Below are 16250 nucleotides of genomic sequence, written 5' to 3' on the forward strand. Positions count from 1 at the left end.
AACTATGTTCCAAAATATTTCTAAGCAATCTATCATAACTCTTAAGCAGCAACACACAATTCTGATCATCGAATCATGCGATTGAAATTCATCTCTTCGTGATCAGACTCAGCATGCTATTCCTTTAAGCTTCCTTTCTTTTCTTCGATCCTACAAACACATTAAAATGCAATCTTGTCGCATCATGTATTAAGAATCTACAAATAGGAATGTAATGAAGTTAGATAATGGACTTACCTGAAGCAGAGTCAAACATTTTTACTTTACCATCCTTGTGGTCCTTCAGGTAGCTTCGGCAGCTTCGCAACCAATGCCCCTTCTCTTGGCAATAGAAGCAAACAGACTCTTTCATAATGGTACATGGGACAATCTCAGACTTAGCCTTTCTTTTTACCACTTGGAAAGAGAAATCTTTTCTGGATTTCCAATGTTTCCATTTTCATTATCCATGGAAGTTTGGGAAGTAGATCTTCCAATCAAATTTGCATTACTAGTGCACCAAATCATTTCTGATTCAGCAGCAATTAGCAAATAGGTAAGATCGATAAGGGTCACGTCGTGGTCTGTCACATAGTAGTATTTAAGAAACTCACTATATGACTTAGGAAGTGATTGAAGAACCCAGTCAACAACCAACTTCCTCGAGACAACGACTCCTAACATTCCTAGCCTGTCAGTGTGTGACTTCATGTCCAAGACATGTGCACACACAGACTTTCCATCTTCATGTTTGCTTGCCAAAAGGGCTTGAGCGACCTTGAACTTTTCAAGTCGACAAACATGTGGGTCAGGGAGCATTATTGTAGGAGGTGGATGAAGTGAAGTATGATATTGAGGAATATCATCTTCATGTGGAAAGCTTTTTCCATAAGATTCAGGAAGACCGTAGTTGTCAGAACTAGACATCTATAAGGGAGAAATTCAAGTTAGTTGATTTAAGTCCTTAATATAACACCCAAAATGAAATATTATGGCTAGGAACCAACACAATATTCTACAATTCGGAAGAAGGATGCCGTAATCCAATTGTAAAATATTTGAAGGTAGGTAACTGACGGTTTACCAATTTCCACCATGAAAAACGAAAATGAATTTTAGGTTTTAAATGAATTGAAATTCCTAGATTCTTTGAGATTCATTGAACTTTTCAATAACATGTTTGAATCTCAATTATGCCCTCTCAAGTTTGTGACTGAGATGTCGGGGATCACAAACAAGGTGTGAATAACCATGCAAATTACCTTGGTACACTTAATGTTACAAATCATCCAATCAATGTGCCGGTTAACCACACACGCTCTATTGATCCATGATTAACATCAAGCTACCCTTTGCCACACATTGTATGTCCCATATTAGTGTGTCGGTTAACCACACACGCTCTACTAACAACTTTACAAGGTGAAAAGTGCAATTTCATGGGTTTGCACCAAATTCACATTTTTCCTAAGTAACTAAGATTGGGAATTTATAAGTGTTCATTTACTTGGTATTTTCATTATACTTTTAATGAGAATTAATTTTTTATCCTACCCGTTCGGCTAACAACCCTCCACCAGTCAAAGAAGCGGTAGGTGAGAGTGGACACCCATTAAACCACCATTTTATCGGCAATAACCTTATACCCCCTTATAGACCGGCTTCGTGAATGAGGCCTACTAATGGTAAGACTGACTTTTAACTTATACATATATAATATATTAAACTTCAAATTTTATATAGTATAAGGGTGTATTTTAAACTTTTAATATACTTGATTGTTTAATCTATTAATAAATTTTACTCTTAATTTAATTAAACTTTAACCATATGATTATGGATTTAATAATACTCTTTTAACTAAACATTTAATTAACTATTAATAAAGTCCATAATAGTTAATTGGACTATTCAAAAACATCAAGATGCTAAATCAAATTAACACTATTTAATTAATTTTAAGTTATGAACCCATGAGTTACATTTTTGAAAACTTTTCAAATTACTAGGGTTTCTTAATTGAGACTTTTCAACTTTTAAAACTTGAGGGCAAGTTTTGTAATTCTTGAAAAACTTTTGAACTTCATAACTTAAGGAGTTAATTTGTTTTATGAAGATGATACTTTTCAAGTTCCATAACTTATGGAACTCTTCAAAAACATTAAGATCAATTTATTTGTAACTCCTTTAAAAAACTTTTGAGTTCCAAATTTGATGACAAAATTTGTAACTCTTGAAAAACCTTTGAGTTCCAAACTTGATGACAAGTTTTGTAACTCCAAAAAACATTTAGATCAAATTATAAACTTATAAAATAACCATTTTTATCTTTTACCAATTTGATCATAATACAATTCTTGTAGTTAGATAATTTCAAATAAAAAATTACAAATAATTAGCTTTATCATATAAAATAGTAATTATCTTAAAATTTGACAATTTATCTTTTAATTGGATGAGAATAATCACTATCATATCAGAAAAACATATTTTATGATACAAAAGAGTTTGTGGTAATGATTCTAATCCAATTGAGGAAAAAAAAACCGAAAAACTGCCAACAGATGATCCAACTCGTCGAGTCGGATAATGGACTCGACGAGTTCATCACTTGTGAGCATGGAATCGTCGATTCCAGCAGTCAGAAGGCAGTTTTTCAGCTTTTCCAACTTCGAACAATTAGTTATGCATCTATATAACAGAAAACAACCCATGGCTCTGATACCATTGTTGGGTTTTGTGTACTATAACACTCCTATGGTGCACATACAACCCTAATAGCTTTGGATCTAAGTTTTCTCTAGTTATACATGCAACAAAAATTTCCAAAGCTTGAAACCTACAACTAGCATACAACTTGACATATGGATTATAAAAGTAAGTTATAAGATTACCTCTTAATTGTAGCTTGTAGGAATTGGTCTTTCAAGAGCCTAGCACCTTAAGTGTGATGCCTCAAATGGAATTATAACAAACCAAGAACAAGAGGAGGACTTTGAGAGAGAGGTTTGGAGACACAAAATCGTTTATAGCTTCTAGGAACACATAGTGTACGATTTTGGCTTTAGAGGAATATATATATAGTGTAGAATTCCAAGAGTCATAAGCAAACCCTAATTATTACACTTAGGCTTATGATCCATAATTCATACAGACTAATATTTCATGGACTTTCACATAATCTTAGTCCATCATGGATCAATAGCCCAAAACATATGTATCACCGATTTACACAATCAGTCCCCGTTAATTTAATTAGTCTCTTTTGATCACTAAATTAATTCCAAATTAATTGTTGATCAATACTAATAAAATAATATGATTTCACAATTAATATATTATACTTATAATATATTAATAAAGCACATTAACCTCTTTCTCAAATATCCATCCTATCAAATTTTTCCTGAGTGTTACAACCAAAATGGACCATGCTGTATCGGGTCAAGTACATACCAATTATAGTTATGGGCTTAGACACATAATCCAACATATAGATGTCAAGTCAAGACAATAATCGTCTTCATCGTTCCTTTGGAAAAAGTTTTCCTCTTCCTTCTGAAGATGATCTTCCAATTTCTAATCAAGTTGAAAATGTTTTCTCTTCTTCGAGAAATGGTGGAATTGGACATCATGCGTCTTCAACTCTTCCACCCCCCTCCAGTGACTCTCCCAACGTCACATTTTTTTCGATTTGAAAGATACAAAACTACTCAAGCCTAATTGGTGTTTAGATATCAAGATGGAAATTATGTATGTGCGCATGTTCTGGAAATGAAATCGTGCATTTACAAGTTGGATAGAATCGTGTCGTTCTCCCAAGGGAGCAAGCCATTGATATGGTTCTTCTTTCGCTTCCAAAGTCATATGAACAGTTCATTGAGAACTTTCATATGATGAACATCGACGTGACCCTAATTGATCTGCCACAAATGTTGATTGTTGCTGAAGCAGAAATGTTTAAGAGCACATCTGAATCAGAGACGCTTAAAGGGTCTAATTCCAAAGTTTCCATGGACTTTGACAATGGTGGTCAAGAAAAGATTTCTCATCCCAATGGAAAGGGATTGGCCAAGGTCAAACGGTTTGATCGTATGGTAAAGAGTGTTGGGTTTTGAGCATGCTAACACTCCTATGGTGTACATGCAACCCTAGAAACCTTGGATCTATGTTTTCTCTATTATACATGCAAATATTGAATTTTCCAAGGTTTCATCCTATCTAGCATATCATGAGGTATATATAATATAAAACTAGTAGAATGACATACCTTTTCTTGTTGCTTGATCCCTTAAGACCTTGTGAGCCTAGCACCCCAAGTTTGATGCCTAAAATGTTTCACAAAACACCAAAACTCTTGGAATAACTTGAGAATAGAATACTTGTATCACAAATTCGGCTAGCCCTCTCCATTTAGTCTAAGTGTCGACTTTGCTCCATATGAGGCTCCTTATATAGTGTCATGCAATTAGGGTTACACCATGCAAACCCTAAGGTGCATGACCTTTCACTTACTCCATGATCCATGGGTTTTAACTTCCATGGAGCATCCATGGAGCACCCTATGGGTTTTAGCCCAATCTTATTAACCATGAATCATAAGCCCACTATATAAGAATGAATGATTTACACAATCAATCCCCATACATTTAATTAGTCTCCTTTTGATCACAAAACTAATTCCAAATTAATTCTTGATCAATACTAATTAAATAATATGATTTCATATTAATATATTAGAACTTATAATATATTAATAAATCATAAGTGTCCTTTTTTCTCATTTTCTCTATCCAATTGTTGTGATGCCATGCAACCCAAATGGACCATGCCAAGTCGAGTCAAGTACATACCAAATATAGTTATGGACTTAGACACTTTATCCAACAGTCTCCCACTTGGATAAGTCTAATAACTATAGTTACAGGCATGACTTCAGGATCCGACCAGGAATCGTAGCTCTTTCAAAGTATCGCAGAACTAGGATGATGCACCATTTAAGATAAGTGATCATACAATCCTCTGTTCTCAAGATATCAGCTGGAGAAATACATGGAACACCGTCGTACTTATTGTCTAGCAGTTTGTTTCCTGATTTCCGATTTGTTTGACATAGAACTTAATTGAACACATCAATTTAGTTCTGACCGGGCCCGACACATAAGTCAAAACAAAATCATCGAGGGGCCCAAGATATCGCTTCTAATCCTCCAAGGACTAGAAGGAACAGATAAGCTTCGACTCATATGCTTGTAGTAACTATTCATCAAATTGTACACAACATCACGTTTTATAGCATCAAGTTACTGATGTGTTTTCGTACTATCAATGTACAACCAACTCACAGTTCAACAACTCATATCTCTTGGCTTGAAGACTCATATGATATTACCGTCTCACGATCACTCGAGATGAATTCCATGAAGTGATACAAATGAGCGTGGGTTGAATCCAATACTCAGACCTTATGAGCACTCATGAATGTTGTAGCAACCATTGCTATGTCTAATCCAATTTAGACAAATCTACAAACCCAATTCATGACAATCTTATTTTAATACCTACTTCCAAAGTATGATCGAATGTGGATAGTTTGAATAATAAAATTATTCTGGAAGTCAAAACATGCAAAATGAAACAATAGTAAATGATTGACACAAGACAGTACCATACTAGTAAATAAAAAACACCTTTTATTTAAACATCAAATGTCAATTACATTTCAACTATATGCTTAACCCTACTCAGTCCCTTCGTGAGGGGATCTGCTGGGTTCTCATCTGAGGATACCCTCTTTTCCACAAGGAGTCCTTCTTCTATACGATGTCTAATGAAATGGTATTTTCTGTCGATGTGCCTAGATCTGCCGTGATCCCTAGGTTCCTTGGCTAAGGCAACTGCACTCTCGCTATCACAGAAAATTTCCATAGGCTCCTTTATAGCTGGTACAACTCCAAGGTCTCCAATGAAGTTCTTCAGCCATATCGCCTCCTTTGCCGCCTCGCTTGCTGCTATGTACTCTGATTCGCAAGTAGAATCAGCTACTGTCTCCTGTTTGGAACTTGTCCAAGTAATTGCTCCTCCATTCATGGTAAAAACTATCACACCCCCAAACCAGAATGGCAGAAACATTCGGGGGTGGGTGACTTCACGTAGTACCATAACAGTTGAATATTGTAAAGAAAGTAACACAACCATCATAAATATAATAAAAACTTACATTGTTGCGAGTAATACATGTTTCAAAAGAATAGTCCAAATATGATGATTTTAAAATGTTTTGATAATAGACGCCTTAGCGTTCCTTCTCCTTAAGCTGATGGTTACCTGTATTACTGATTCCCTGATAAATACAAGTAGTTTTGAAAATGTGTCAACAATTAAGTTTGTGAGTTCACAAGAGTTTTGTACTGAAAATTTGTATGCCCTTTTAGTAAAAATAACTTAACGTGTTTTCCAGAAAATAAAATATTTTCTACATATAGTCTGAAAAGATCCAACGAATGGTATTGCAATAGTATCTTTTGTGCTCAAATGGTGAAAGTGTGTTTATACTCAAATAATGTATTTAAAGTATGCATCAAAAGTCACGTAAATCAAACTTATTTTAATACTTCCTTGTGAGTTTTATAACCATGCTATTGACCCAGACTGCCTGTAACAACGTTCTTCAGGCGTTGTAGTGTTATGACGTTTGTCACCCCAGACCTGCCGGTCTAACTATAGCTAACAGTTTAGGTGTGGGATTGTCAATCCCGTATAGATCTATACACAAGTATCACGCTCTCCCTCCAAGAGATTATGGTTTATAATACATGACTTGAAATACGCACTTGAGAGTACGTTGAAGCTGAATGTCTCACAACTCTTAGTATTTAATAGATTTATGAAAAGAAAAAGTCTATATTTGGTGTAGATGAAAGTATTTCATTTTCACAATGTTTACGTAAAGATGTAATGAATAACCCGCAAACTATACCCATTATAGTTTTTCCGAAAGTGTGTTCCATTTGGCGATAAAAACTCGATGTAATACTAACTTTGCATGTAAAGTATAACGTTGATATCAAAGTTATTTTAACATTTATAAAAATGTAGGTGATGTATGTGAATCCGTATAAAACGATAAGTTTTTCTCGTATTGCACTTGTATTCCCCCCCCCCTAAAACATGAAAAGACGTGAAAAAGTAGGGGTATGAACTCACCTGGAAAGTGTGATGATTCGAAGAAAATGAGATTTTTCACGGGCGGCGCTTCGACCGGAAAGTGGTGAGATTCTCGGGAATCTAGGGGCTTCGGACCTTCGTCGGGGCTGAGGTATGAAAACCGGGGCTTCGGGATATTTCTTGCACGCAAAATGGAGTAAAATGCAAGAGAAAGAGAGGAAAATGAGCACTTATGCCCGGAACTCTCGCATCCCTTTTATAGGGGCTGAAGACCCTCGGTACGCTGGGCGTACGAGGTTACGCGGGGCGTACTCGTGCGTCACTGCTTACCGCATCCTCGTCTGCCGGACTTCGGACGGGACGGGCATAGAGGCGTAGAGGGGCGATGTGGACGATCCAGAGCCTAGCATCCGAGTACGCTGGGCATATGAGGGTACGCTGGGCGTAAATCTCCTCGGTTTGTGCACCTCGAACTTGTAAAATCCGTAACTTTCGCATACGAACTCCGATTTTGAAGTTCTTTATATCCACGCGAAGGTGAGAAAATACTTTACAACTTTCATTTAGACTTCGTCGGCTAGTTTTAAATTTATTTTTAACTATATTTTTATTTTAATAGGCGGGGACACGATAATTCTGTTAAAAATCCATAACTTCTATACCCGATGTCTGTTTTCGTCTGTCTTTTTACCGTTGTACTACTATTGTCGTGATCTTCGATTCTCATTTAGATTGTTTCGGCGAAAAGTCGCTCGATCTCTATTTCGAGTTTTTAGCTGTCTACTGCTATATCCGAAACTTAGAAAAATCATAACTTCCTCATACAAAATCAGATTTTGACGTTCTTTTTATGTACGCTTATGGTTTAGTGATATCTACTACTTTCATTTAGATACCTAAGGCTAAAAGGTATTTTATTGAAATTTCGCGTTTTACGCTTAACTGTGTTTTACCAGTTTTGATGCGGATCTTTGATTGGTCATAACTTCTTCGTTATAACTCGGATTTGAGTGTTCTTTATATTTCTGAAAACCTTGACGCGATATCTATCATTTTATGCAACCCAATTGAGACTTTTGAACATTTCATTTTTTACGCTATATTTATTATATCAAAAATAGATTACCATACTTGACTTTAGGTCATTATATTGACTTGAAATATCGGGTTGTCACATCATCCCCCCGTTAGAGGGAATTTCGTCCCGAAATTAATTCTTCATTAAGTATTTATGGACTAGGGAAAAGATGCGGGTATTTTTGTTTCATTTGATCTTCACGCTCCCAGGTGTAATCAGGTCCTCGCTTGGCATTCCAACGGACCTTCACAATGGGTATGCGACTTTCTTTTGTTCTTTTTATTTCCCTATCCATTATTTCTACTGGTTCTTCTACGAAGTGGAGACTCTCGTTGATTTTAATTTCGTCCAGAGGGATGACGAGGGTCTCATCGGACAAGCACTTCTTTAGGTTTGACACATGAAAGGTAGGGTGTAAGTTATTGAGCTCCTGTGGTAATCGAAGTTTGTATGCTACCGGGCCAATCCTGGAGAGGATCTCGAATGGTATGATATACCTTGGATTTAGTTTCCCACGTTTTCCAAAACGTATTAATCCCTTCCAGGGTGAGACTTTGAATAGTACTCAGTCTCCAACCTGAAATTCCAAGGGCTTCCGTCTTTTGTCCGCATAACTCTTTTGTCCGTCTCTTGAAGCTTTTAGTCGTTCCCGGATTTGGACAATCTTCTCGGTCGTTTCTCTTATGATTTCTGGGCCTGTGAGGGTGCTGTTAGGTACTTGTCCTCTAACTAGTTGTGTGTTACCCACTTCAGCCCAACACAAAGGTGATCTGCACTTGCGGCTATAGGGGGCTTCGAATGGAGCAACTTTGATGCTAGTGTGGTAGCTAATGTTGTACGAGAACTCGAACAATGGTAAATGGGTATCCCATGCCTTACCAAGATCGATCACACAAGCCCTTAGCATATTTTTCCAAGGTTTGAATGGTCCTCTCACTATGTCCGTCGATTTGTGGGTGGTAGGTGGTACTCTTGTCTAGTCTCTTTCCTAGAGATTTTTGTAGTGACTGCCAGAACCTCGAGGTGAATCTACTATCTCGGTCCGAGATAATGGATATTGGTACACCATGCAGTCGCACAATCTCCCTGATGTAGGTTCTAGTCCGTTTCTCCAGCTTATCTGTTTCCTTTGTTGGTAGGAAGCATGCAGATTTGGATAACCTGTCGACGATCACCCAAAATGGAATCATGTCCATCCGTTGCCTTGGTAACTTGATTTTTAAGCCCATTGCAATCCGCTACCACTCCCACTCAGATATCTCCGGTTGTTATAGTAAGCATGCGTGCTTTTTCTTTGTAGTTCATGATAGGACTCATCATTGGCTCATCCATCCTCACCTCGTGTATACGAGTTGTATATAATTTAAATCAATCAAAACCTCTGGTTGGGTGGCTCTGCCCCAAGTCCACAACCAGACAAGGAACAGGAAGTAAGGCGGAATCACACATCCTACATCTTGTTGATTCTAAATTATATGCCACTCTTTCATATACAACTAGCAGCGATAGATTAACCTAATGAGTTCTATTCTTGATCTTGACCTGCAGTACAAGTGGTCTTCCTCAGAGATCTCTTGGGTATGCTACGGGTGGTTACTGACTTCTGAGACTTCTTTGGTGCTTTCTGTTTCAAGTTTTCTATCTATTGAGCAGGCTAGAAGGTATGGTACCCCTCGCATGGGTACTTCTGAAGTTTTGAAGTGATAGACGATATAAGGGTTTGCGTTATGGATTTGAAAATTTTCATCTGACAGCTGATAAAGAAAAAGTTCTTTTACAAGGCATAAAAAGAAATTTATGGTAAGGATTTAGCCGAACCGTGTCGGTTGAGGATGTCGGAACTTCTCAACGAAGTAGATATTAAGTTATTCTGGAACAGATGATTACTAGGATAATGAACAATTCTATGCACATAAGCTTTCAGCCCCTTCAGTGTTATTCTGTTATTTTGCTACGAATCCCCTTTTTAATTTAAAGTTTGGCGGATACTACTAATATGAGGGTTCTGAAAATTTTGAAACTATGAACTTTCATGGAATGATTCCTACTAGGTCTCTCTATCATTGCTTGGTGTACACAAGTCATATATAATTAGGATTGGTAAGACAGTTGACTGAGCAACCCTGCCCTAAATCCACAACCAAACAAGGAACAGGAAATGAGGCGAGATTACTCACCTTAAATCTACAAATCTTAATTATAAATGACCCTAATGTATACACTAAGCCATCATAGCTTACCTGATAGGGTTCTTAGTTTTATATGAATGCTGTAATTTGGTTCGAATGAGAGAGTAATTTTAATTATAAATAAATTATTGGGGTTTGGAAGCGTACCAAACTATAGCAAGGTTCTTTTATGTTTCCCCATTCTCTGGGGTCAAATTCCTCCTGCTCCCCCGTCGTTCTTCTCTGTTGGACAGTCCCTCTTGCAATGTCCTTTCTCACCGCAGAGATGACATACTGGACTTGTTCCAACGTTGGTAGTTGAAGTGATGAATTTGACCGGAGTCCTACAGAAACGGGCGGTGTGCCCCTTCATGTTGCATCTATTGCAATGCAGTACTCGGCAGACTCCATGATGATGGTAGCTGCACTTGCTGCAGTGTGTGAGGTTTCCTAAGTATGGTGTGGTCGGTATTGGGATAGCAGGGCGGATGGGAGTATTGACTTCCCCAGCTTGATGCCCTTCTGTAGGTCCTTGAGTTGAACAACTCCCTTTCTTGTTCTCGAACTTTCGTTTCAGAATATTAGGTTTGAGGTTCGGAGTGTCTTTACAAGTAGGCACTTGTTGCTGAAATTGATTATCACCACGATCGGGATTGCCGATCGCATTTCTACTAACATTTGTGTTGTTAGCATTAAGGTGAGCCATGACAGCTGCTACGGATGAGGTGACTGCAGCTTGAAACGTAGCCGCATCTATCTGAAGGATTGGTGTTTTATCGGAGGGTTGGTTATGTTTCTTCGTAGGCATGATTCTGCTACAAGATGAGAAAATGAGCTCGTGAGCGATTATGGTTGGCTTTAGATGTATTCCAATAATTTATCCTAATATAAATTTTTTTGTTTCGTCATACAGATCTCAAAGATTCGACCTACATCCCTATGATGCAGTTCTGGTAAAAGAGTAGAATGAAGTTTCTAGAATGGTTACCAGACGAGTGTCATCCGAACGAAGTTATCTTTGGTTGGTGGATACTACGATTCAGTTTTTGAAAAGATTTTAAAGTAATTCGTAATAAAGTCTACAATAAATAGACTTATGAATTTGAGAAGTAATCACTCTTGATTGATATTTCGTGATCCGAATTATTGTTATTAGCCGATAGAGGAAAAGACGATAAGTTCGAAACCTAATGTGAGTAATGTATTCATTAACTCACTATGTTGCATTATTTATTAGTTATTATTGTGACGAAAAGACACTCAAACACTTCGCGTGTAACACGCGTGGTCCTCCTACGTTCTCTGTTCTATTCTCGGTGATAATGATTTGTTCTCTCCTGATGTTTATAGGGTGTCCTTCTCCATCGTAGGTATATTGAACTTCTGTGCCATCTTACTTCCGATTCTTACACCGATCTCCATTACTTCATAATGAAGAGTTTGAATCCCGGGGGTTCATGCGAATGCAAGTTTTTCGTTTTGTTATGCTGTTCTCGATGATTCGACCTACATCTTTGTTACGTTTCTATAGTACTGTAAAAGCATTTAAGTTATTAAGATAGAGTATTGACGTTTAACATTTTAAGTTGGTTCGGGTTTTTACGCGGAGGAATCTTTTACTATAAAGATTAAAAGATGAAACGATTGTAAGACATCAAGAATGAACATGAATTTGATATCTCATAACCAAAACACTTAGTTCGATAAGGATCTTGTAAGGAATTGGAATTAGAAATTCAATATAAGTACGACTTGTAACAAAATAATGTGAAATTGAGTGGTTATTTTTTTCAAAATGTAAGAAGTAAATGTCGATTGTATAGGTGTATTAAGTACATAGAGTTTGGAAAAACTTGACCTTAAACAGGTCTACAATACACCACAATTCTGGGAAAATCATCGACATTAAAATGACCTACCGAAAATGGATTTTCACGGTCGAACTGAAAAAGCATGAAAAATAACTCTAAGACATCTTCGAAGACTTAGACTATAACCAAGAGAGTAAACAGAGGGCGAGTAGAGTATGATCTACTTCCTACTAGATCCGGCCCTGGATTTGGCTAACTGGCGTTCTCTTTCGAATATACCCCCATCTTGTACAACATGATGTTCTCGTAATCGTTGCACTTTGGCTTGCGAAGCCGCCAGTTCTCCCTGCAAGAAGTTGGTACGATCCCTTGTTGTGTTATGATTGTCTTCCAGGTTGCGAAGACGAACAACATCGACACCAGTGGTAGCCTCAATCTGTACCACTCAGTCGATGATAGCTCTTCCCTGTTCCGTGTTGCGTGAAACGCGACGAACCAACACAGGAAGTTCTCTATCTGCTGAACCTCCAGCCTATAGATTGTAGAAGCTTCGGTCTCCTTGGTAGGGGGAATTTTGACCTTGTTCATGACTCCACCTGTCTAGGTTTATGGCCCACAGAGGCATCGGGCCTTGAAAGTTCTGATGAGGGTTAGGGTTCTGAGTAACTGGAGGTGGATTGTAAGCTTCTGATCCGTAATCGTCGTCTTTGAGAAAGTCTTCAGCAAAATCATCGTCTAGGGGAATTGCATGCTCATCTTCTGGTTTAGCACTGAGCCAACCAGCATTCCCTTGATTAGGAGAGTACGGATCACCGGGAGAATGGAATCCAGCCATTGTTATCTAAGCGAGAATAGGGATTTAAGAATTATCTAATATAATTAGTAACGGTAATTATTCATTAGTGTGACGCGTAAGATGTTTTAGTTTCTCTGGCTGATCACTTCTTGGAAATCTCTCCTTGTTTCTCCTTGTCTCCTCTACTGACTGCTATGATGGAGTGATTACACCTATCTGGGTTTGTCGTGCGAGAATGGAAGTGTCTAACGAATCTATGAGATTAAGGGTAACATTATGGGGCGATCCTTACTGGGTCCTCCTATAACCGCGCAATGTATATAAGTTGTATATAATTTAAGATTAAATAGACCTTCGAATAAGTGATACTACTCCAAAACCACAACCAAACAAGGAACAGGTAGTGAAGTATAGATCACAAATTCTAAGTCTATAAAATCTCAATTATATAAAACCTTGGAAGTATACACTCCGGAATCATAGACCTGCCAGTAAAGGTTTTTAGTTTTTATGGGTAAGATTTTATTTATTTGACGATTTCTAGATCTAACAAAATATCGAGGTTCACACGTTTATTTCAGTTCTTATAATACCATAAAATACTCCTATAGTATTTTAAATTTGTAAGTTTGATTCTAGTGTTTTCTTTGGTAAGTTTTTGACTTGTTGCTCACTACGACCATTCCCCGACATACGATGGTCGTATCTCGGATAAATATAGTTGATCAGGCTATATTTATTCTCGATCTGATCAGGCTATATTTATTCTCGATCTGATTACATACCCCTAGACCGATGCATGCATGTACTTATACTTTTATAAAACTAGCATTTTATTTTCTTAAAAGTATAGTTTGTGAAAACGTTTTGTCAGAGGGTTTTATTCCCTTTGCATTTATAGTTTGTATATCTTATGTGGTTCAATATACTTAGTTCACTATAAACAATGCTCTAATACCAATCTGTCACACCCCCAAACCAGAATGGCGGAAACATTCAGGGGTGGGTGACTTCACGTAGTACCATAACAGTTGGATATTGTAAAGAAAGTAACACAACCATCATAAATATAATAAAAACTTACATTGTTGCGAGTAATACATGTTTCAAAAGAATATTACAAATATGATGATTTTAAAATGTTTTGATGATAGACGCCTTAGCGTTCCTTCTCCTTAAGCTGATGGTTACCTGTATTACTGATTCCCTGAGAAATACAAGTAGTTTTGAAAATGTGTCAACAATTAAGTTGGTGAGTTCACAAGAGTTTTGTACTGAAATTTTGTATGCCCTTTTAGTAAAAATAATTGAACGTGTTTTCCAGAAAATCCAATATTTTCTACATATAGTCTGAAAAGATCCAACGACTGGTATTGCAATAGTGTCTTTTGTGCTCAAATGGTGAAAGTGTGTTTATACTCAAATAAGTTATTTAAAGTATGCATCAAAAGTCACGTAAATCAAACTTATTTTAATACTTCCTTGTGAGTTTTATAACCATGCTATTGACCCAAACTGCCTGTAACAACATTCTTCAGGCGTTGTAGTGTTATGACGTTTGTCACCCCAGACCTGCCAGTCTAACTGTAGCTAACAGTTTAGGTACGGGATTGTCAATCCCGTATAGATCTATACACAAGTATCACACTCTCCCTCCAAGAGATTATGGTTTATAATACAAGACTTGAAATACGTACTTGAGAGTACGTTGAAGCTGAATGTCTCACAACTCTTAGTATTTAATAGATTTACGAAAAGAAAAGTCTATATTTCGTGTAGATGAAAGTATTTCATTTTCACAATGTTTACGTAAAGATGTAATGAATAACCCGCAAACTATACCCATTATAGTTTTTCCGAAAGTGTGTTCCATTTGGCGATAAAAACTCGATGTAATACTAACTTTGCATGTAAAGTATAACGTTGATATCAAAGTTATTTTAACATTTATAAAAATGTAGGTGATGTATGTGAATCCGTATAAAACGATAAGTTTTTCTCGTATTGCACTTGTATTCCCCCCCCCCCCCTAAAACATGAAAAGACGTGAAAAAGTAGGGGTATGAACTCACCTGGAAAGTGTGATAATTCGAAGAAAACGAGATTTTTCACGGTCGGCGCTTCGACCGGAAAGTGGTGAGATTCTCGGGAATCTCGGGGCTTCGGACCTTCGTCGGGGCTGAGGTATGAAAACCGGGGCTTCGGGACATTTCTTGCACGCAAAACAGAGTAAAATGCAAGAGAAAGAGAGGAAAATGAGCACTTATGCCCGGAACTCTCGCATCCCTTTTATAGGGGCTGAAGACCCTCGGTACGCTGGGCGTACGAGATTACGCGGGGCGTACTCGTGCGTTACTGCTTACTGCATCCTCGTCTGCCGGACTTCGGACGGGACGAGCATAGAGGCGTAGAGGGGCGAGGTGGACGATCCGGAGCCTAGCATCCGAGTACGCTGGGCGTACGAGGGTACGCTGGGCGTAAATCGTCTCGGTTTGTGCACCTCGAACTTGTAAAATCCGTAACTTTCGCATACGAACTCTGATTTTGAAGTTCTTTATATCCACGCGAAGGTGAGAAAATACTCTACAACTTTCAGTTAGACTTCGTCGGCTAGTTTTGAATTTATTTTTAATTATATTTTTATTTTAATAGGCCGGGACACGATAATTCCGTTAAAAATCCATAACTTTTATATCCGATGTCCGTTTTCGTCTGTCTTTTTACCGTTGTACTACTATTGTCGTGATCTTCGATTCTCATTTAGATTGTTTCGGCCAAAAGTCGCTCGATCTCTATTTCGAGTTTTTAGCTGTCTACTGCTATATCCGAAACTTAGAAAAATCATAACTTCCTCATACGAAATCAGATTTTGACGTTCTTTTTATGTACGCTTATGGTTTAGTGATATCTACCACTTTCATTTAGATACCTAAGGCTAAAAGGTATTTTATTGAAATTTCGCGTTTTACGCTTAACAGTGTTTTACCAATTTTGACGCGGATCTTTGATTGGTCATAACTTCTTCGTTATAACTCGGATTTGAGTGTTCTTTATATTTCTGAAAACCTTGACGCGATATCTATCATTTTATGCAACCCAATTGAGACTTTTGAACATTTCATTTTTTACGCTATATTTATTATATCAAAAATAGATTACCATACTTGACTTTAGGTCATTATATTGACTTGAAATATCGGGTTGTCACAAAAACCTAGCCCGACTGAGAGCAGAAATTATCCCTATCAGTC

Source organism: Lactuca virosa, chromosome 4, assembly GCF_052849685.1.
Source record: "Lactuca virosa cultivar CGN04683 chromosome 4, Lactuca_virosa_CGN04683_v6, whole genome shotgun sequence".
NCBI lineage: Eukaryota > Viridiplantae > Streptophyta > Magnoliopsida > Asterales > Asteraceae > Lactuca > Lactuca virosa.